General features: G+C 45.0%; 1 long non-coding RNA gene across 1 annotated transcript in view; it reads right to left on the minus strand.

The window, feature by feature from the left end:
• LOC123386955 overlaps positions 1–24,301 on the minus strand; it is a 41,096-nt gene that overhangs the window by 11,015 nt on the left and 5,780 nt on the right. The window contains exons 2-3 of the long non-coding RNA XR_006604556.1: positions 23,470–23,565; positions 11,262–11,360 (exon numbers count right to left, since the gene is read on the minus strand). This is a non-coding gene — a long non-coding RNA (uncharacterized LOC123386955). The remainder of the gene's footprint in view (positions 1–11,261; positions 11,361–23,469; positions 23,566–24,301) is intronic.

Below are 24,301 nucleotides of genomic sequence, written 5' to 3' on the forward strand. Positions count from 1 at the left end.
CATGTGGGGCTCGATCCCAGGACTCTGAGATTATGACCTGAACCAAAGGCAGATGCTTCAGTGACTGAGCAAGAATTGTCTTTCCTTTTTTTAATGTAATATTTCATTTATTTAATTCACTGAAACAGGTGAGCAAGCAGGGTGAGTTAAAGGCAGAGAGAGAGGGAGAGGTAGGTCCCAGAGGAGCAGGGGAGCCAGATGCGGGGCCCAACCCATCACCCTGGGATCATAACACAAGCCAAGGCAAACACCCAACCCATGGAGCCGCCCAGGCTCCCTGCCCTATAGAATTTTCTTAAAAGAAAACCCCAGGGACACTGCTGGGAGGACTCTTCTGGGAAATGCCACCTCACCACCACTGAACAGCACAGAGGCTACACTGCGTGGATAAAGCAGACACTGCCCACCACAGACGACTCAGAGTTGAAAATGGATTCAGAGGCATTACACTTTGAATGTGAAAAGGTTTGAGGACTACTCTCAAGAATTTCTTTTGCTTACATCTTCTTTTTCATATGTCCATAAGACTGATATGTGTTGAAATCTAGGTCTCAAAGGGACTGGCAGATTCCTCTCGTGAGTCTGAAATTGAAAGTTGAAGTGACCTTCATAGCTTAATGGGTAGTGTGGTCTTTTCCTTAGTCACTAAGGAGATAAGGTACAAAGACAAGGAGACAGGGACGTAAGGAGAAGGAAACACAGGTGAGGACTTCGGTACCCGATCTGGACACACAGTGCCCCGCCGGACCCTCACCCGCTGAGAGCGAGCTGCTAAAGGCTGGAAAATGAGATGTCACGGAAGGAGGAATTCCAGCCTTTGCCCATGGTCTGCCATTCCCAGGTCTGGGCCCTGAGCCCCTGCCCAAAGTCCCCAGGCATTGCCGAATGAAGAGTGAAAAGATGGAGGCTTGAGCTCCAGCACGGCAAGTCCTTGGCAAGGAACGCAGCAGAGGAAGGACCCGTCTAGCCAGAGGCCTCAGAGACCCTGGCTGGACATCACCTCACGGCTCGTACTTTCCCTCATCACTCATCCATTTGGAACAAGACGGCTCCTCTCTGGGCCTCTCAGAACTAAGTCTGGGTGAGCAGAAGGGGCACAGGAGTTGGAGAGGACCCCCAAAGACCTGCTTACACATCTCAGCTCCCACATGTATGAGTCATGTGCTTGTCAACACCCTGCATCATCTCACTGGTCCTGGCTTCCCTCTCCCTCCCTCCCTTCCGCCTTCCCTCCCTCCCTTTCTCCATTCCTTCCCCGTGTTCTTTGCTCCTTTTCTTTTCTTCTCCTTCCCTCCCTTCCTGCTTTCATTCTTCCTTAAACAAATACCATACACCAAACACTGTCCTAAGCGCTCCACAAAACGATCTCATTTGATCCTCAGAACCACCTGTGAGGCAGACACTATTTTCATCGTCCTCATTTACAGACTGGAAACCCGAGGCACAGGCTGTAAGCAGCACAGCTGGGTTCACACAGCCAGGAGGAGGCGGAGCAAGGATTCAGACCCAGACAGCCTGGCCCCAGAGTCTGCTGTCACTGCCCTCCTAGACTTTGCTACACAGTCACAATTGTCAGCCAAAACTAAAAACCATCTCTGGGTCTTGTGATGCTTAAATAACAGAAGTTAAGTCCCTGGTAAACAGTACGGCTGTAAGAAATGACAGTCATCACCTTCAATCTCCAGGATGCTGGTCTTTCAATTCACACACAGAATAAAAATACCTTCTACTTGTATTGTTCTACAGGTTTGGAAAAAGGTTCACCTAAATTACCCTCCTTGGTTCTTAGAACAGTCCTAGGATACACTGTTTTTCTTTTCTTTTCTTTTTTGAAAGATTTTATTTATTTGTCAGACAGAGACACACTGAGAGAGCATAAGCAGGGGGAATGGTAGCAGAGGGAGAAGCAGGCCCCCTGCCGAGCAAGGAACCCTTGGCAGGGCTGGATCCTAGGACACTGGGACCATGACCTGAGCTGAAGCACACTTATTAACCGACTGAGCCACTGAGATGTCCCAGTACACTGTTTTTCTTCTAATAATGTTAGCATAGAGTACTTAGCATGTCCCAGGCTTTTTTTCTGTGTGCCTTATGAATGCATTTAATCCTAAACTCAGTTCTATAGCTCAGTGAGGTATTATTATATTATTATCTCTATATTACTGGCACAGAGAGGTTAAGTAATGTGCCCAGAATCACAGAGCTAGTAAGTAGTGGTGCTGGGATGAAACTCAGAGAGTCTGGTTTCAGACTCTGAGCTCTCTGACCTTCTCCTCTAGGGGGTGTCTGTGTAGGAGGCAATTCCGGCTCACAAACCCTGTGATGAGTAAGAGTCAGTAAGTGCCAGAGCCAGAACTCAAACCCTGGCCTGTCTGCCACCAGTGTTCCCAAAAGGTGATTTCTCTGACTCTGTTGCCTTGTACATCTTGTACATCTGTACATCTGAGCGATGTCCCATCAGGACATCGCCTTGAGTTGGGGCTTAGAAGACATAGGCTCTAGACCTGCCAATAAAATAACTGGTCAACAGCAGGGAGACCTTGAAGAAATCACTTTGCCTCCAACCTTTATCTAAAAATTAGGGAGTCATGCTCACTCGATCTTTAATGTCTTCTAATTCTAAGCAACTGTTTTCCAGGAAGAATTCCAATTCCGTCTGAAGGAAAGAAATGTAGCACGTTTCTTATACCTCAATGTCAATCCCACCCACACCCCTGAGGGAAACTGGAAAATGCTTCTTTTTACCTGATATAAATCCTACAGGTACCATGAAGTATACCTCAAATGCCCAGCAGCCAGAAACAGCCATTTCTCTGGAGGTCTCCCAAGCTTCTTCTAGTCCCTTTCCCTCACCTTTATTGGTAAGAACTGTGCGCACATTACTCTGTGCTCCTGCAATACCGAGTTTGTGCCTCTAGATTAACAATTCCTACACTCACGGACAGCAGCAGCATGTGTGCCTGTGCTTGTGTATGTGTGTGTATGTCCCAGTAGCTCCTTAAGGGCGCAGACTATACTCCATTCATTTTCCTATGCTTGGACAGTTATGTTACGTGGACCATATACATAAGTGCCAATATCTGACCATTTTTTGACTTACACAAATGACAATTTAATATGGTACAACCTAAGAGATGTTCATTAAATATAAGCATATTTCCTACTGTGCAACAGCTGCATTCCTGAGAAAACTTATGCTCTACAAGAGGGGCCAGTAAGCTTCCCTATAAGGGGGCCACATGGTCAATGCTTTAGACTTCACACGCTATAGATTCTCTGTCCTAAGGATTCCACTTTGCCATTGTTGTATCAAAGCAGCCCTAAACAATCTGTCAATGAATGAGCATGGCTGTGTTCCAGTAAAACCCCATTTGAAAAAAACAGGCTGAGGGCACCTGGGTGGCTCAGCTGGGTAAGTGTTTGACTTCGGTTCAGATCATGATATGGGGGTCCTAGGATCAAGCCATGGGTTGTGCTCCCTGCTCCATGGGGAGTCTGCTCCAGCTTCTCCCTCTGCCCTCCCTGCTTCCTGTGCTCTCTCTCACTCTCTAATAAATTAATAAAGTCTTTAAAAATTAAAATTTTTAAATGGGCTCATGAAGAAACAGAAAACCTTCATGGTCCTATAACAAGTAAAGAAATGGAATTAGTCATTTAAAACTTCCTATGAAGGGGCGCCTGGGTGGCTCAGTGGGTTAAGCCGCTGCCTTCAGCTCAGGTCATGATCCCAGGGTCCTGGGATTGAGCCCCACATCGGGCTCTCTGCTCAGCGGAGAGTCTGCTCCCCCACCCCTCTGCCTGCCTCTCTGCCTACTTATGATCTCTGTCTGTCAAATAAACAAACAAAATCTTAAAAAAAACCCCACAACTTCTATCAAGAAATGGTCAGGACCAGATAGCTACACTGGTGTATTCTACCAAACATTTCAAGAAAAATGTGTAGATTCACATATCTTCCACCAACAGTCAAAAAACTGAATTCCACCATCAAAGGGTTCTTCCTGATTTACTATTAGAATTATATCTATCCATTCCCCACTATTCTCATTCCCTGGCAACTGCTGAGCTCTGCATTTCTGAATACTGTTATTTCAAATTGTTATAGAAATGGAATTACAAAGTATGGAACCTTTTTTCACTCAGCATAATTATCTGGACAGCCATTCAAGTTGCTGCATATAGATCAATACCTTATTCTTTTCTATTGCTGAGTATTCTATTTCTTCTAAGTTGTCTAATTTTTTTAGCATACAGTTGTTCATAGTATGTATGCCCTTGTTAATTTATTAAAGGCTACAGGGTCTGTAGTGATAAAAAAAAGAAGATATCATTATTTCTTCATAATCACTTTCAGAAAATAAAGGAGAAATGAACACTTGCCAACAACTTTTATGAGGCCTCTATTACCCTGATACAAAAAGGAAGCAAGGAAATCACAGGAAAAAGAATAATCTACAGATCAATCTCTCTTAAGAAGACAGCTGCAGAAATCATCGAAAATTCCTAGCAAGTTGAATCCAGCCGTATATTAAAAGGATTATATATCATGAGCAAGGAGACTATATGCCAGGAACACAAGGCTGGTTTAATATCTGGAAATCAAGTATTAGAAGACACCACATAAACAGAACAATGCAGAAAAAACATATGATCAACTGAAGAGACAGAGAAAAGCATCTGACAGACTTCAACACCCCTTTCTGATAAATTTTAATAACTAGGAACAGTTCAAGCTGATAAGAGGATCTAAAAGAAACCAAACCAAAATAAAAACAAAAACAAAAACAAAAAGACAAAACAAACAAACAAATAAAAAAAACAAAGAAAGAAAGACCCACCACAGACACAAACAAACAAACAAAAAATCACCAGGAAGGTCTTACTTAAAAGGGAAAGACTGAATCTTTTCCACCTAAGATGGGTAACAAGAGAAGGAGGTTCAGTCTCACCCCTTCTTTTCAACATTGCACTAGAGGTTCCAGCTAGGGAAATTGGGCAAGAAATGTAAAATAAGAGAGGGCAACACTGGAAAGGAAGAAGTAAAACTGTGCCCATGTGCAGATGACATGATTGTGCATATACAAAAATCTTGCACATAAGAAATTCAGGAAAGGAACCACTAAAAAAATTTTCCCGTATGTAAGAAATCACTAAAAACCTATTAGCATGAATAAATGAGCTCGGTGAGTTTGCAGGATATGAGATCAATATACAAAAATCCATTACATTTCAACAGACTAGCAACAAACAGTTCAAAAATGAAAATGCAGAAAACAATTCCATATACAGTATTGTCAATGTATCACTTAGGAATACAGGTAACAAAGGAATTGCAAAACCAAAAACCATTGTTGAAAGAAATGAAAGAACTAAATAAGCAGAAAGATATCCCACATCTGGATATGGATCCAAAGACTAATATTGTTCTAATGGCAACACATTCCAAATTGATCTACTTGTGTAATCAATTCGATCCTTACCGGACAGAGTGGAATGCCAAAGGTAGCTAAGTGGAGATAAAGGGAAGAGAAAGAAAGCCCTGGCTGGACTGATAAAGAAGCAACTTCCATAATCACACAGGGCAAAAGACAATAAGCAATTTAAGTATTACATACGTTACATACAATCTATTGCGACCTGAACAATAAACTGTGTACAATTCTCATTCCAAGATCTAGAATCACTCTTCTCAATTAAACTTTTTGTTATAATCATATAATCATAAAATTCAGAGTTAACTTTCAGGGGACACAATCTGAGATCACTGTCAGAATTGAGTGGGCCCTCCTTGATAATTATAGTCACTATAGGTTGCTAAACTGCCAGACAGACCTATTCTTTCATAACGCCGGATGATATTTTTAGTTCATTTCTATCCAGGAATGTTAAACGGTACCCAAGTAGAGGCAGTCACATGGGTGATTCTCTTGCTGCCAAAGAACTGATATAGCTGAAAGGAACTGTGTATTTCATCTCACTCGTTCAGCTTGTACTGAATGCTAGCCACGATGCCACACACAGGGTTAGGTGCCAGGAGATAGCAGAGCCCCGACTCTCGCACCAGCCCAGAAACTTGTAAACTGTTTATCATCTAATATCATCTAATTCAGTGGTTCCCAACCAGGGTGATTTTATGTCCAAGGCATATCTGGCAATGTCTAGGGACACCATTGGTCACAGTGAGGGAAATACTATTGGCATCTACTGAGTCAAGGCCAGGGATGCTTCTAGACATTCCGCGATGCACAGGACAACTTCCACAATAAGAATTATCCAGCCCAGAATGCCAAGACTATACCTACTGGGACACTTGATCTAACTTCATCTCCCCATTTTTTCAGAAGAAGAAACTGGAGCCAATGTCAGTGATATACCCAAGATCATCAGTTCCTCAGCAGGGTCTAGATGTGCTAGTTCCACTCTGTGTGCAAGAGATCTTCAGTTTCCCTTTATTGAACTAAAATTGAAGACTAATCTTTCCACGTTTGTCTTTTCCTTAAAGCAATGAGTCCTGCGTGGCATCCTGGTGGAAAGCAGCTTTAGACAGCAACAGAAAAGTAGTCACCTTTGATCTGCATGTTTCACTGCAAGAGATGGGCTCTAGACTGAGTGACACAGGTGCCTTGGCATGGTTGCATATGGCTTCTGGATTTTATTTGAGAGGAAGGATGCTGTGAAGAAAAGCATGGACTCAAGAAGTTCCATTTATTCTCCCTTTTTCTTATTCATTCACAGAAAACAACAGCAGCATACCGACCTCCTACTGTGTGCCAATCACTGAGCTAGACACCGGACACATGAGGATGAATTAAAAGTATGTGTTCTCTCCTCTCAACAGCCTGCGGTAAACAGGAGACACACACATAAACAAGGCATTACAGCGTGTTGAGAGAGAAGCACTAGAGGTGGCAAGTGCAGGATGGAATAGGCATGTGCCAGTCAGAGCTGCAGGCTGCAAGCAACAGAAAACAATTTTGGCTTATTTAAGCAGGAAAGAAATTTACTGGACATATCCCAGGGAATTCACAGAAGCACCAGAGAGCCTGAAGAACAAGGCTCAGGAAACAGGCAGAAAGACAGAGGCTCAGTGCAGCTAGTACTCCAGTTCAAAACGACCATGGTGAACACTCTGCAGCCCTGCTCAGGGACCACTGGCCATCTCAGGTAAACAGCACTACCCCAGCACTGATGCTGTAAGCTGCACTGGACTCCTCTTTTCCCACGGCCCTGCAGCCAGCAGCTATGACAGGATAGCTTCTCTCACTCTTTATCTTGCCAGATCCCAGCAAAGTCTTTGGATTCAGTAATTCTGGCTTATTAATTCAGCTTTTAAAAAATTATGTTCATTTACCCATGTAGAGTACATCATTAGTTTTTGATATAGTGTCCAATGATTCATTAGTTGTGTAAAACACCCAGTGCTCCACAGATCAGTGGGACAGAGTAGAAAGCCTAGATATGGACCCACAACTCTATGGTCAACTCATCTTTGACAAAGCAGGAAAAAATATCCAGTGGAAAAAAGATGGTCTCTTCAATAAACTGTGCTGGGAAAATTGGGTAGCTATATATAGAAGAATGAACCTAGACCATTCTCTTACACCATACATACATAAAGATAAACTCGAAATGGACAAAAGACCTCAGCAGGAGGCAGGAATCAATCAAAATCCTTGAGGAGAACATAGGCTGTAGCCTCTTCGACATCAGGCACAGCAACTTCTCTCAAGACATGTCTCCCAAGGCAAAGGAAACAGAAGTAAAAATGAACTTTTGAGACTTCATCAAAATCAAAAGCTTCTGCACAGCAAAGGAAACAGTCAATAAAACAAAGAGGCAATCCAGGAATGGGAGAAGATATTACCAAATGACACTACAGACAATGGGCTGATCTCCAAGATCTATAAAGAACTCCTCGGGGGCACCTGGGTGGCCCAGTGGGTTAAGCCTCTGCCTTTGGCTCAGGTCATGATCCCAGGGTCCTGGGATCGAGCCCCACATTGGCTCTCTGCTCAGCAGGGAGCCTGATTTCTCCCTCTCTCTCTGCCTGCCTCTCTGCCTACTTGTGATCTCTCTGTCAAATAAATAGATAAAATCTTTAAAAAAAGAACTCCACAAACTCAACACTCAAAAAACAGATAATCAGGTTTAAAAATGTACAGAAGACATGAACAGATACTTCTCCAAAGAAGACATACAAATGGCTAACAGACACATGAAAAAATGTTCATCATCACTAGCCAACAGGGAGATTCAACTTGCTGCCACATTGAGATACCACCTTACACCAGTTAGAATGGCCAAAATTAACAAGACAGTAAACAACATGTGTTGGAGAGGACGTGGAGAAAGGGGATCCCTTGTACATTGTTGGTGGGAATGCAACTTGGTGCACCCACAGTAGAAAACAGTGTGGAGATTCCTTAAGAAACTAAAAATAGAGCTCCCCTATGACCCTGCAATTGCACTACTGGGTATTTATCCCAAAGATAAATAGGGAAAAGAAGAGCCATCTCTACCCCAGTGTTCACAGCAGTAATAGCCACAGTTGTCAAACTGTGGAAAGAGCCAAGAAGCCCTTCAACAGATGAATGGATAAAGAAGATATGGTCCATATATACAATGAATGGAGTCTTATGCCTCCATCAGAAAGGATGAATACCCAACTTTTGTAGCAACATGGACGGGACTGGAAGAGATTATGCTGAGTGAACTAAGTCAAGCTGAGAGAGTCAATTATCACATGGTTCTACTTACTTGTGGAGCATAAGCAACAACAAAGGACACTGGGTGAAGGACAGCCGAGTGGGCTGGGCGAAATCAGAGGTGGAGAAGAATCATGAGAGACTGTGGACTCAGAAACAATTTGAGGGTTTTGGAGGGGAGGTGGGGAGGGAGTTAGGAGGGCCTGGTGGTGGGTATTAAGGAGGGCACGTACTGCATGGAGCACTGGGTGTTGTGCAAGAACAATGAATCTTGGAACACTGAAAAACAAACAAACCACCTAGTGCTCATCACAACACATGCCCCCCTTAGTACCCATCACCCCATGACCCCATCTCCCTACCCAACTCTGATCCCAAACCCTCAGTTTGTTTCCTGGGGTCCAAAGATTCAGTTATTCTAGATCACTCACCCTCAGTCTAGCTGTAAGGCATGCTGGGAAACTGAGCATCTCACCTGGTGAGTTTCTACAGTTGGAGACCCACTTTGTCTCCCACCACCACAACTCCTACAGTAAGGTGAAGCCCTCTTTCCAGGTTTTGCTCTAAAGTCACCTTCTCAGTGAGACCACTCTATTTAAAACTCTAATGCCTCCTTCCCCTAGCACTTGTCATCACCCTTCTATGCTACATTTTCCCCGCATGGCTCTTGCCACCATCTCATTATTTACATGCTCATCTATCTCTCCCTACCCAAATGTGAGCTCCAGAAGGAAGGATGCGTGTCTGCTTTATTCACTGCTGTGTCCCCAATTCCAGGAACACAGTAGGCTCTCAATAAACACTCAAATGAAGGAAGGAAGGAATTCTTCAGACACAGGGAGACCAAAGATCCTGAGAATCCAAACTTGCAAAAAATTCTCACTATAAAAAGCCAATGGGAAAGACACAGAACATAACGTAGCCTGGAAATAAATCAGACAGAGTTCCCTAAGTTAGGAAAGGATACTTCAGCTGAGTCTTCAGAAAAGGCAATGCAGACAATCAAAATTAGGAAAGAAAGACTGAAGCAGTTAGGTGGATTCTAAGAATGTGTTGTTTTATATTTCACACAGTCGTGGATGCTCCCTAGCCAAGCTCCTGCATCTTTTCTGTATGGAAGAGGCCCTTGTTTGGACCAGAGCAGCACCAGCCTTGACTGCGAAAAGCCAAGGTCAGAACGTGGAGGTAGAAGACATCTCACCAAAAGCATCCAAGAGTGAGTCCTATTCCTTTATAGAATAGAGTGGTAGATTCCACTCTATTCTGGAGCCTTGAACAAAAAGGTGTAACTCTGAACGTTTTTCCCAAGGAAGGCAGTCAGACCAGTGATAAAATCAAGAATGAACAAACCTCAAAGGCAAATAAGTTTTTCTCCAGTTTAAAGGTGTTTGTGTTACTACCGGATAGCTTTTTTTTTTTAAGTGATCACGCTGCCCCAGAACTTTTTGTAATGCATCAAAATTCGTAGGCTGGGAAGGCCAGGACGAAAAGAGTTGGTGGCAGGGTTATTACTTGACGTTCAATTCAGTAAACAGAATTCATCCTTCTACATAGTCCTTTATATGAAATACTGCCAGCGGCTGGCTATATGGCCCAATGAGATGGAGTTTGAATGACTTGAGTTATTGGCTTTCAGACTGAATGCACGTTTATGAATACGCTGACTTCCCCCTGCACTACATGAAGTGATGTACAGCTATTCTCCACATACTTTCTGACACCATCACTTTCTTCTCTGGCTTTGGCTCATTCCCAGAGCGTCAGGATGACACTAAGTGACAATGGCTGTTGTATTCCCACTACACAGGGAACCGCTCTTGCATCTTTCAGTGGATCCCTTCAGAAGGCCCTTCACAAGGTGTTGGGCGGACGCAAGAGAAACGAGGGAGCGGAGAAGGACGAGCTCCCAATGACCACGCAGAGGATCGACTCCTCCGTCAAATACCGCCGACTGGTCACAAGTACTGGACAGTTTCCCAGGTCCTCGGGATGCGAATGGGACCCAAAGGCGAGCCTTGCACCTTGTGCCTCACCTCATCTCCTTATGACATTCAAATAAATACTAATCAAAAGGTGATTTACATCTCTGCTGCAGCGATTGCTCAAAATGCCAAAGGAAAAAGACCGCCTTAGTGCACAGTAAAACTCAAAACTCCTCTCCCCGGGCTGTCTCTGTTCCCGTCATTCCATAGCCCCTAAGACTTGCTCATAAATCAAACCCCAACAGTCTTTTTCTCATTTCCCTATTCGGTGTCAGCTCTCTGGCTTCTTCCAGTTTCCCTTTTCTACCATCACCTAGATACTGTGTGAGAAAAGAGAATAGTAAGCAAGGTGGGCTTGGGCAGAAACAGATGGCACAGATTTACAATTTAGATTTTCTTTTATAACCCACCATTATTCCTCCTTCAAGGAGTGCCCATTCTGACCAAGGCTGTGTTTTAGTCAAGGTGTAAAGTATTATGTTATCACCTGTGTGGTGATAAATAAGCCTTTAGTCCAAAAAAAAAAGAAAAAAGAAAGAAAGAATCTAACAGTGAACAAAGAAGATTTAATTACCTCAAATGTGATCCAGGAATAGCTCCTTTGTGAGAGTGGGGAAAACAGACGTGCTTTTTCCTAATTCCTTTAGCCAATGGCCAGTTCTTTAAAATCAACCTAGGAGTCAAGACAACAGTTTTTAAGACACACATATCAACATGTTTCATTTCTCAGCATACAGTTAAATGGTACTAAGGACACTATCGTTGTGCAACCGTCAACACTGTGCATCTCCGCAGTTTTCCCATCTTCCCAAACTGAAACTCTTGTCCTCATGAAACAATGCCTTGTTCTCTCCTCCTTCTGGTCCCCAGTAAGCACCTTACTACTTTCTCTCTCTCTTATCTAAATTACTCTAGGCATGTCATAAATGGAATCAGACAGTATCTGCTCTTTTCTAATTGGCTTATTTCACTTTGTGTAGCGTCGTCAAGGTCCATCCATGTGGTACCATGGGTCAGCATTCCCTTCCTTGTTAAGACTATAGAATCCTCCATAACAGAGGTATACTACCTCTGTTTATCCATTCATCCCCTGATGGACACACAGGATGCTTCCACCTTTTGTCTATTAAGAATAATGCTACTATGGGGGCACCTGGGTGGCTCAGTGGGTTAGGCCACTGCCTTCAGCTCGGGTCATGATCTCAGGGTCCTGGGATCGAGTCCCGCATTGGGCTCTCTGCTCAGCAGGGAGCCTGCTTCCTCCTCTCTCTCTCTCTCTCTCTGCGCCTGCCTCTCTGCCTACTTGTAATCTCTGTCTGTCAAATAAAATAAATAAAATATTTAAAAAAAAAAGAATAATGCTACTATGAACACAGGGGTATTCAGGCCACCATTTTGTTAGTTTGTGTCCAAACTTCTTGTTTTTTTTTGTTTGTTTGTTTCTTTTAAGATTTTGTCTATTTATTTACAGAGAGGAAGCACGAACATGGGAAAAGGCAGAGGAGAGAGAGAGAGTGGGAATCCCAAGCAGACTCCCCACTGTGCACGGGGCCAACATGGAGCTCTATCCCATGACTTCGAGATCATGACGTGAGCCAAAGTCAAGAGTTGGATACTTCACCCACTGGGCCAGCCAGGCGCCCCTCCAAACTTCAAACTGATTAAGAGACCATGGGTACCCATCAAAGGAGAAATGGACAAATGGGGCACATCCATACAGTGGAACCCCAGGTGCGGAATGAAGTACTAATGGTGTCACCACACGGATGAATTGGGAAAACACTACACTAGGTGAAAGAAACCAGTCACAAAAAGGTCACATATCAAGTGATTTCAGTTATTTGAAATATCCCAAATAGGTCATCCACAGAGACAGAAAGTAGATGATGGGTTGGCGGGGACTGAAGGGAGGGGGCACGAGGAGAAAACTGCTTAATGAGCACAGGGTTTCTTGTCAAAGATGTTCTGGAGCTAGTTAGAGGTGATGGTCACACAACCCTGTGAATGTACTAAATACCACTGAATCAGTCACTTTATTTTTTCATTAACTACCTTTCATTCCAGTGTAGTGAACATGCAGCCCTCTATTAGTTCCAGGTGTACAGCACAGTGATTCAACAGTTCTGTACATCACTCGCTGCTGCCCACGGTAAGTGTCCTCTTAATCCCCTTCAGCTGTTTCTCCCATCCTCCCAGCCACATTTTGCTGCTGCTGTATTGTACTAAGATCGCACGGTCCAGTGTGGCAGCCACTAGCACACGGGGCTGCCGAGTGCTCCACATGTGGTTCGTCCAAGTCAAGAAATGGCGTCAGTGTCAAATACACACTGGAGTTCAATGGCATAGTATGACCAACTGATGCAAAATATCTCATTAATACTTTCATACTGATAACATGTTCAAAAGGCAATATTTTAAATAAACTGAGTTAAAGAAAACAATAGTAAAAACAAATCCATAGGGGCGCCTGGGTGGTTCAGTGGCTTAAGCCTCTGCCTTTGGCTCAGGTCATGATCTCAGGATCCTGGCATCTCTGCTCATTGGGGAGCCTGCTTCCCTCACTCTCTCTGCTGCCTCTCTGCCTACTTGTGATCTCTCTGTGTGTCAAATACGTAAATAAAATCTTTAAAAATACATAAATAAACAAGAATAAAAATAACAATAAATAATAAATTTCATCCATTTTATTATACTGTGTTTGGGTGGTACAGGAAAATTTTAAATTACACATGTGGCTCAAATCATATTTCTCCAGGCAGGGTCAGTTGAAGGTCTAAGTTAGTCTTGGGGTAGAGGCAGGGGAATGGTCAGAGCTTCTCTGACTTCCAGGAGTCCCTCTTTCCATAGTGGGTGGGTCAGACTGAGCACAGAATTAAGTGGGGGTCACTGCAGAGGAGCAAGGAGAGAAGAGCGGGTGGGTGAATGGGGGACAGGAGAGCATCACCCTGGCCACGAACTGGGACCAGGATCAGAGGGCACAGCAAGCCACACCTGAAGTGCTTCAGACTTGTGCTCTTCTCCCTTGCAGTGTTCCAAAGGAGATGCCCCTTGAATGGGGTGACACTTGAATCCTAGGGTTCATGACCGAGAACAAGACTTTGAAGGCCATGGGGAGATCCTTATCTGATCACAGCTCCTCTTGGTCACTGCAGGGATCACTTCCCAAAACAGACACCCAAGGACCACACCCCTGCTGGCACCCACAGAAGCTCTAGGAGTTGATACCATCGCATTGTGGGGCAGGCAGCCCAATGATGACAGACAGTGCCCATCCCACAACTCATGGGAGCGGGGCTCAGAGCCAGATTTCATTTCACTTAGGAAAATGAAGAAATGTGAGTTTTCTGCACCCTAACACTGTGAAGCAAATTCATGCCTGTGTCACACATAATTTGTGGCTAAGGCCGCTAGTCTTCAAACATTCAGACCATCTGAAGCACAAGGTCTGTGGGCTTTTCTGCATCTGGCTGCCTCCAGGTCTTCACTCCCATAGCCTCCACCCTGAAGCACCAGGACCCATAGGCTTCCCAGATGGGTTCATCTTCTTGAGAACATACTAAGAATTTCCAGGGGCCAGAAGCCAAAAGATCTAATAATGCAAAAGCCACCAACTCCAAACCTGTGCACTGGGAAGGATCTATAGGGAAAATAGTCCAACTGCTTCATTCTAGCTGGAAGAAAGTACAGCCTCGGTGGGAAGTGTGCACGGAGGACTTGGTCAAGGTCATACACTGGAGGTCAGGTCTCTAACTGGAAGGCACCCCTTTTCCCTCTCCTGGACATCTCAGATGTCACGGCAGCTGGCTCCTCAACACTGTCAACCTCACATCTTTCCCTTTCCAAGTAAACCAGACACTTTGCAACATGCCAGGCAGAGTCTTTCGAGCTGGAGAACATCCAGATACCAAACGAGACATTCCAACTCTACGGAGAAGAAATGCCTGTACCGGAATTATGCACATGCGCGTCACACATGCAGATACTTACAAGCCCACATAGCAGCGTGGCTGTGTCACTAACAAACATATACACACGCATACCCACACGGAGAGAGGGAGGCTCAGTGATACATGCTCTGAAACCAAATTGCAGGGGCCGTCTTTTCAGTTGTTCACCTGGTCGACATGAAGGTGAGGGAGACCTGGACAAGCCGGCAGAAATCTGCCCATTGGAAGTCAGGGGCTCTGAGCTGCCAACAGCCTGGTACGCTGTGACCACTTCAGACACACAGCACATGCGGCAAATGTGCAGACTCTGGAGGCAGAATCTCCAGGTTCAAAGCCAGCTCCACCACCTGCTAGATGAGAGGCCTTGAGCAAAATTCATCTTGCGGATCCCCAGGTTCCCCCCTCTGTGAAATGGGGTGAGCGACAGAGCCCGGACTGTCTGTCGGTCACTGTCGGTCACTGTCGGGTACTGTCGGGTACTGTGGAGAACAAAAATCAACTCATGCAGTTAGTGCAGTCGCTGGTGTGTAGGAAATGTTTAGTAATCTGAGTGAGAAGAGTTACACAGCCCTTTCCAGAAGTATCTAGATGTTCTGCTGCTCACTGGACACAGCCCAACTCAGGAGCATACAAGCATGACCCCATACACTGTGGTCTCTGATGCTCCATCCCTGCAGACTTGCTCTGGCTTCTGGCATCTTCCCTCATTCCTGCACAATGACATGCGCTTCCCCCACATGTCCCCACTCTCTCTTCCCTTCCTCACAACTGCTGGCACTTAGAAATTCCTGCTCACCTTCTCCAGAACCCTCTCCTGACCTCCCCAGCAGGCAGGAAGACTGGATTAGGGGCTACAAGAAGAATCTCCATGCAGGATGAGGCTTGGTCCTTTTGGGCGATGACAGTCCTGGGAAATTGCCCTTTGGTTCACCTCACCCCCCTATCAACACAGAAGAATGTGCTAGGGGTCACTAGGGAGCCATCCTGGATGGGCAGGCAGCCAAAGGATCAGCTTCTCCCAAAATGTGAAGAGGGAACAGGATGTCCATGATAAGGACCAAAGAAAGTTTCCCTGAGGACCTGAGGGGATCCAGTCTCTGCTCAGGCAGCGTCACTGGTAGCTGGGAGCCTTCGTGAGAACCTGGGAGATACATATTCTGTTTGGGATTTTTCTCGTTCTGTAAGATACTGTATCCTTTACTCAACATCTGGCTTCCTCTTCTCCAAACACACCAAGATCACCTCCATCACAACACACAGTGCCTCTCTTCCAGGAGCCCCTGGCACCCTTGCATTTCTTCTCGTGCTGTATAGGCCACATGTTGAAGAATGAGGGTTCAAGAACCAGACTGCTTGATGCCAATTCCTGACTCTCTGTTTACCAGCTGTGTGACACTAGGCAAGTTCCTTAACCTCTCCCTACTTTGGTTTCCTCATCTGTACAATAAGACTAAGAATCCCTTTGTCGTAGTATTCTTGTGAGGGCTAAGTGAGTTCATTCATGGGAAGCATTTGGAATAGCACGGGGGATGCAGAACTTGTTCAATAAACACTGGCAACGATTCGTAGGACTACTAACTTGCATCTACTTCCCCCTCCACCACAGGGCTGTGAGATCCAAGAGGCTAGTGGCTACCTGCAGAGTTCATCCTTTGCCCCCAGCACAGGAGGTGACACAAAGCAGGTACTCAGTAAATACCTGTGGATGTCAGAGAAAGACAAAGAGACGAGGGGAGGGTTGGAGTAGGCAGAGTGGAGGACAGGAATGCCTTGAAGGTTGTTTAGCGCAACCTCTATATTACAAATAGAAAATTATCTAGAACCGAAGAAAGCCAGATGAATCAATTTCCGCCCCAGTGGGACTGATTACCTTCTTTATTCTGCCAAAATCACAGAACTATTCTCCATCATTACATATCCATCATCCCTTATACTGAGTTCATTATTTGTTTTCTGGAAGAGGGGGACTAGGACACATGCGCAGTTCCTTAAAGGACACGCTGGGTGGCACAACAAACTCCCTCCGTTGGCCCGGGATCCCGCCGCTCCTTCTAAGAGCTTCGCCATGGGGACATCTCAGTCCCACCGGCCCCCTCTAGAGGCCCGCCATAAGCCAGGGGTCACCTCAACACTGACCCTGCAGTCCCCAGATCAACCTCAGCTTTGCCAATGGAATCCCAGATTTTACTAACAAGGGATCTATCTTCAGTTGCACATTCACATGAGTCAAGTTCTCAAGATTAATATTTAATGCCAAAAAGTTCATTAAATAGGGTTTCAGAACAAAATCCTCATCATATGGGTTTGGTTCCTCTAACTCCACACAAGCAGCACTTTCTCTCCCTGTCAACAGCCAAGTAACATTGAAAGGACACGTGACGATCAGCCACTGGGAGCGGCAGGACTTGGGTGAATCAAATCTCAGCAGCATCAAGAGAAGATGGACTGACGCGTCCATCTCAGAGGAACAGATGGCCTGGCCTCATCCTGCTTCAGCCTCACTCGGGGACACTTCTGTGACTTTGTGCTACACCCACTGGTACTATTCTTGACTAGCTCCAGACAGGGGTCCTGGACAGTCCCTTTACGGGTGGGGCTAGGAGCCTCCACACTAATACTTCTTTCTATCAAAAGGTTTTTTTCACTTGTCACCAGATAGTTCCTAACACGGCTGAAACTTAAAGGTCTTCCTTAAATACAAAACTTGCTTTGCAAGTTATTTTAATCACATGATGCCTGAGGGGAGATACCAGTTGTATGTTGGAATGTAAGAGGGTGCTTGCCTCTCAGAATTATGTAATGTTCAGGATTGCTCCCTTTTTTTTTTTTTTTTTTTAAGATTTTTACTTTTATTATTTATTTGAGAGAGAGAGGGGGAGACAGAAAAAGCATGAGGGGGGGAGGGTCAGAGGGAGAAGCAGACTTCCCCCTGAGCAGGGAGCCCAGTGAGGGACTGCAGCCAGGGACTCCAGGATCATGACCTGAGCTGGAAGCAGTCTCTCAACCAACTGAGCCACCCAGGTGCCCCAAAGATTCCTCTTTTTTAAGCCTGGCCTGCCCCACTCTGGTAACCACGGCCACCATTAATTAAGGTTAGGTACACTCTGATGGCCGGTACTCCAGGGCAGCCAGAAACACTGGGATGCCCACTCAGTTCTTTCCACTACTACATAGTGTTCTCTCACACTGAGGCCCACTGACAGAAAGTCTGATCTTCACTGACTGGATACAGAGAAATCACAAGCTTCCTTGGGATTCCAAAGAGTTAGAATGGTCAGTCTGACGGTCAAAAAATTATAGCTCTCTACTCCCCTCATTGATAGGAGTCTTCTTCCTCACTGGGTTTGGGGAAGTTGGGGTATCATTAAAAGTCACGTATATTTAATCTACGCCTTACACATCTGCAGTCACTGCACAAAGCCCATCTGCTTGGTAAGACGAGAAACTGCTTCCAACTCCTCTGTTCTGTGGGTACCAGAAAGGTTGTCCTTAATCAAACTGACGCATTGACATGACCTTTTAAAGGTCAAATCTCTTGGATATTACTTGAATACACGTGTTTTTTAAATACAACCTTCTCCCTCTAATCTATAATTATTTCACAGCTCTAAGTAATTGGAAATCTGTATCACTTGCCAGAAAGAGAAGGCAAAAAAATACCAATAATATAACACCATTTAACTGTCAAGACACACTGTTGTTTGCTAAAGGCACTGAAACCGAAATCTGCTCCCTCATTATTAAAAAAAAAAAAATTAAAAATCACTTAGTGTTAGAAAAGTGTTAAAGATGCAGTAGCCCAGACTGAGATGCCCTCGATGCTATTAAATCATCAGAGGAACTGGAAAAGAATTTTGTGTGAGAAAATAAATCCTGCCCATGGAAGAGAGGGACTTGGGTATTCTTTAAATCCTGCTAGAATGCATCCTCTCAAATCATCTCACATACCATGGATGGACATGCCCCACCCTCTAGGAATTTTTTTATGCCAATGAAAACAAAATATAAACAGCACCAGCTATAAGTCTCTACATCCAACCCCCATAAGAGACGGTTGTAGCAATACAAAATGCACTGGTCACCTCGCCAGGATAAAGGCCATCTTTGAAAAAGTAATGATGAACATGATACTCAGTGGTGAAAGAGAAAATGCTTTTTCCCTAAGATCAGAAACAAGGCAAAGATCCCCACTTTTACCACGTCTATTCAACACAGAATCAGAAATTCTAGCCAGACCTATTAGGCAGGAAAAGAAATAAACAGCATCCAGATTGGAAAGGAAGAAGAAAAATCATTCCTGCTTGCATACAGCATAATCTCGTATTAGAATGCGCTAAAGATTCCGGTGTGTACACACACACACACACAATTAACATATTAGACTTAATAAATTTGTCCAAGTTGTAGGATACAAGATCAACACTCAGAAATCACTTGCATTCCCTTGCACTACCAATGAACAATCTGAAAAAGAAATTCGGAAACAATTCCATTTACAATAACATCAAGAAGAATAAAGTATTTAGGAATAAACTTAACCAAGAAGGTGAAAGACTTGTATGCTGTGTTTAAAAAAAGATAGCATGTCCCAAAGGGGGTCACTTGTACTAAACCCCAGCATCAGCAAACCAAGATTGAACACCTAACCTAACCACCATTTCAGCGCCCCAGGAATGCAAACTTGAACCAGTCACCATGGAATTAGAAGGTCAGCACTAATGAGATGATTCACCCATTTGACTCCTTCCGTTCTGCTTAAGAAGGTGACCTCCTCGGAGACAAGTCATTCTTTGGTAATCATTTCCTTTTTCCACCCCGTTTCCACCTTTAAAAACCTCCCCTTCCCCACAGCTCAGCCGAGCTCCTTTCTACTTGCTAGAGGGGATGCTGCCTGACTCCTGAACTGTTAAATAAAGCCACTTTGGGCGCCTGGGTGGCTCAGTGGGTTAAGCCGCTGCCTTCGGCTCAGGTCATGATCTCAGGGTCCTGGGATCGAGTCCCGCATCGGGCTCTCTGCTCAGCAGGGAGCCTGCTTCCTCCTCTCTCTCTCTCTGCCTGCCTCTCTGTCTACTTGTGATCTCTCTCTGTCAAATAAATAAATAAAATCTTTAAAATAAATAAATAAATAAATAAATAAATAAAGCCACTTTGATGTTTAAATGGGCTCAGGTGAATTTTTGTCTCAAGGATTTGATGGCATCTCTGGGACCACAGGAGACTTCCAAGAGCTTCAGGGACAAGAAACACAGGTGAGGTACCCCACAGACCCTTTGAGCTCATGGACTTCATCACTTCCAAAGGCTGTGGGTAGGCTCATGCTTGATTCTGAGCTCCACTCTCATTGGGTCAAGCTTGGAACATTCGTCCAGCTTTGGGGATTCATTCTGCTTGGCAGAGGAAAGCTCTCCTGTTGACTCCTTGATGGTACTGAAAGAGCAATTTAGTTGCACTTAATTGTTACCTTAAATTAACGGCTGCCTGAGCCTAGAGAGCTTACCATCAGGGCGAGTGGAGGAAGAGGTGACAGTGGGCTTCCAGTGGGACTGAGTGGTCTCAAACGTGACCAGCTTAGGGAGAAGCACCCATCCCCCAGAATTCGCAGGTGGAAAGCAAAACTCCCAAAACCCGTGATCTCAGTGGCTTGTCTGCATGGCTTTCCACAATCTGTCCTTCTCTGAGGGAGGTTGTTTGAATTCCTTCCCAACTCTTCCCAGAGGGTTTTGGAAATCAAGAGGTTTTGAAATAACTGAGCCTCGCCTTCAACATTCACTCACTACGTATTTATTCAATATCTACTCTCTGGCAGGCACTGGGCATGAGAGAGAGAGATGGCAGTGCGTCACCCAGAGAAGGCTGCTGCGCTTAGGAGGGCTATGGTCTAGCTAGGATGTCAGACATCCCCAATAACTACGTGTACACTAAGTAGGCACTACCGGGGCATCTGTATGACTCAGTCAGCTAAGTGTCTGCCTTCGGCTCAGGTCATGATCCCAGGGTCCTGGGATTGAGCCCTGCAGGGGCTCCCTGCTCAGGGGGAGCCTGCTTCTCCCTCTGCCTCTGACCCTACCACCCTGCACGTGTTCTCTCACTCTCTCAAACAAATAAAATCTTTAAAAATAATAATAATAATAATAATTAGTTGTTACCTCAGTACTATAAATAAGATGTACAAACTGCTTTGAGCTCTTGTAACAAAATACCACAGACTTGGTGACTTAGAAACAACAGAAATCGATTTCTCACAGTTCTGGAGACCGGATGTCCAAGATCAGGGCACCAGTATGGTCGAGTGAAGGCCATCTTCAGAGGCACAGAATTTTCCTTGTATTCTCACAGGGTCGAAGGGGCTAGGTAGATCTCTGGGCTCTCTTTTCTAAGAGCACTAATCCCATTCATAAGGGCTCCACCCTCATGACCTTTCTCTTTTTTTAAATTTTATTTATTTATTTTACAGACAGAGATCACAGATAGGCAGAGAGGCAGGCAGAGAGAGAGGGGAAAGCAGGCTCCCTGATGAGCAGAGAGCCCAGTGCGGTACTCGATCCCAGGACCCTGAGATCACGTCCTCAGCTGAAGGCAGAGGCTTAACCCACTGAGCCACCCAGGCGCCCTCCACCCTCATGACCTTTTGCTGGAGTTTTCCAGGAAGACACATGAAGCCTAATGGAGACAAACCGATTGTCTGGCAGAGACCACAAGCCCTGCCTTCATGGCTCGGCTGTCTGGCTGGAACCATCCTGGGTGGAGGATAAGCAAGTGGAATCTGGGAGACGCGATTCGGTCTAGTGACATCTCAAGACCTTGTTTAGACACAATGATTCTGAAGAAAGGATTTAGACAGTCCACCTTCACTGTGACTCCTCACACTCCTCACCACTCAGCCTGGCCACCCAAACTGCCACCCCAGGCTACACCTAAGGGTAGGACAGAGCAGTGCTCAGGAGACTGGCTCTGGACTTGGACCACTGGTTTTGCAAAGCTGCTCTCCTACTCAGTGCTAGCTGTGTGACTGTGTGCAGCTACTGGGGTGCTCTTGGCCTCATGCTCTGGGTGGACAAGCATAGTGGCTGTTGCTGTCATGCTTGGGAAATCGAGGGACTTAATCCAGGTACAGTGTGTAAAACTGTCCTTGTGGTACTAAGTACTCAGTGAAAGACCAGACAGACACGTACTCCCATGGTTGTGGCAGCATCGTTCATAAGAGCCAAGGTTTGGAAACCAGCCAAGTGTCCATCAACGGATCCGTGAATAAAGATGTAGTAGATAGCTACAATGGACTATGATTCAGCCAGGGAAATTCTGCATTTACTACAACAAAGATCTTGAGGACATCGTGCTAAGGTAAGTCAGACAAACAAAGACAAGTACCGTACGGTAACTCTATTTTTAAGACTTTATTTACTTATTTAGGGACAGAAAGAGAGAGAGGGAGAGAGGAGAGGGAGAGAGAGAGAATCTCAAGCAGATTCCACATGGAGCTTGGAGCCCAATGCAGGGCTCGATCTCACAACCCTGAGATCATGGCCTGAGCTGAAATCAAGAATCAACTGAGCCACCCAGGTGCCCCTTAATGGTACCTCTCTATGTGGCATCTAAAAAAAAAACCAAAAACCTGAAAAGTTGTAAAAACAGAGTGAAGTGCTGGTTACCAAGGGCTGGGGGCAGGGAAATGGGAGAGGTGTTGTTGAAGGCACGTAGTGTACCTGAAGGATAAGTCCCAGAGACCTAACACATAGTATGCTGACTATAGTCCACAATGGTATGAGAAACATTAAACTTGCTGAGAGACTAGATCTTATTGTTCTGAACACTAGAAGAAATAAGAGTTATGGGGTTGCCTGGGTGACTCAGTGGGTTAAGCCTCTGCCTTTGGCTCAGGTCATGGTCTCAGGATCCTGGGATCAAGCCCCGCGTTGGGCTCTCAGCTCAGCAGGGAGCCTGCTTCCCTTCCTCTCTCTCTGCCTACTTGTGATCTCTCTCTGTCAAATAAATAAATAAAATAAAATCTTAAAAAAAAAAAAAAAGAGGGGCGCCTGGGTGACTCAGTGGGTTAAGCCGCTGCCTTCGGCTCAGGTCATGATCTCAGGGTCCTGGGATCGAGTCCCGCATCTGGCTCTCTGCTCAGCAGGAAGCCCGCTTCCTCCTCCTCTCTCTCTCTGCCTGTCTCTCTGCCTACCTGTGATCTCTCTCTGTCAAATAAATAAATAAATAAATAAATAAAAATAAAAAAAATAAAAAAAAAAAAGAAAGAAGAATTTATGTAACTTGATAGAGGTGTTAGCTAACAGTACAACGACAACTGTATTGCAATACAAAAGTATCAAGTCACCTTAAACTGACACAATGTTCTATGTCAAATATACATCAGTAAAAATAAAGAAATAAACAGTAGTTGTTCTAACACAATTCTGGACCCAGGGCTGAGCAGTCTGGTTCATGACTGGAGGTCTATAGAGTTGTTTAATATCATTTGATGTTGACAGCACCACCACTACTACCACCGCCACCACCCCCATCATCATCACTGAGCCCTACCCATTCTAATTGTTTGGGAAGCATTTTGCAGACCCTTGATTTCTTGGCTTGTGGTGAAGGAAAAACTCTAAGAACATACGTCCACCACCAGTTTTTCTCAGAGACTCAGAACGTTCAGAAGCACATTTTGGTCTGGCGGTTGGATATGGACCGTGGCAAAGCAAAGGAGAAAGGAAGGGACTGGGAGAAAAGGTTCTCCTGAGCACAAGAGCCGAAATTTTTGATGTGTCAGGAATGGTCTACGTCCAATATGACACCTTTTTACGTCGAAGCTCAGCTAAGTCAGTTAATTAGTTTTACCTCAGGGATGACGGTTCTTCCTTTCTCCCTACTTCATTCCTTCCTTTCTTCTCTCTTTTCTTTTTCTTCTTCTTCCTTTCTTTTCTTCTTTCTTTCCTTCCAAAGGAGTAAGACCAAGAGATGATGAGCTAAGACATACACAACCAGGCCAATACCCAGACAAACCAGTACACCAAACACCAACTGAACAACAAGCAGTTCCCTGAAAGCCAGTTGGCTGAATTCCACATCCAGCAATCATCGTTCCCTGAATTCACCTAAACCCCTGAGCTATAGCTGAAGATGGAAAATAGACAAACAAACGCAACAGGGCCCTTGGAGAATGGAAGTCATCAAGCCTTGCTTAGAGAGTTGTTCAAAGACAGCGCCTACAGCTGAGGGAGAAGTGCGGGGAGGGAGGTTCGGTTTTTCCAACAGACCCAAAGGGAAACGGGCATTGGAGGCTTTAAATAGGAAGGGTGTAGGGACGCGTGGGCGCCTCTGTCATTTAAACGCCTACCTTCCGCTCAGGTCATGACCCCAGGGCCCTGGGATGGAGTCTCAAGTCGGGCTCCTTGCTCAGCAGGGAGCCCACCCCCCCCCCGCTTGTGTGTGTGCATGTGCACTCTCTCTCTGACAAATAAATCAATAAAATCATTAAAGAAAATAGGAAGGACTATAAAGGGAAGAAGAAAACCTCAAGCAAGACCAGGAGACTGGACACACTCCCTCAGAACACACGCAAACATGGTGGGGAGACCAGCGCAAATAATTTAGACAAATGCCACGCATAGAATAGGAGGCAGACACTAACACAGAGTTGGACTTTTTTCCCCAGAATGAGTAGGGAGGG

The sequence above is a fragment of the Mustela putorius genome, unplaced genomic scaffold (assembly GCF_011764305.1).
Source record: "Mustela putorius furo isolate JIRA1106 unplaced genomic scaffold, ASM1176430v1.1 tig00004041_pilon_pilon_pilon, whole genome shotgun sequence".
Taxonomy (NCBI): Eukaryota; Metazoa; Chordata; class Mammalia; order Carnivora; family Mustelidae; genus Mustela; species Mustela putorius.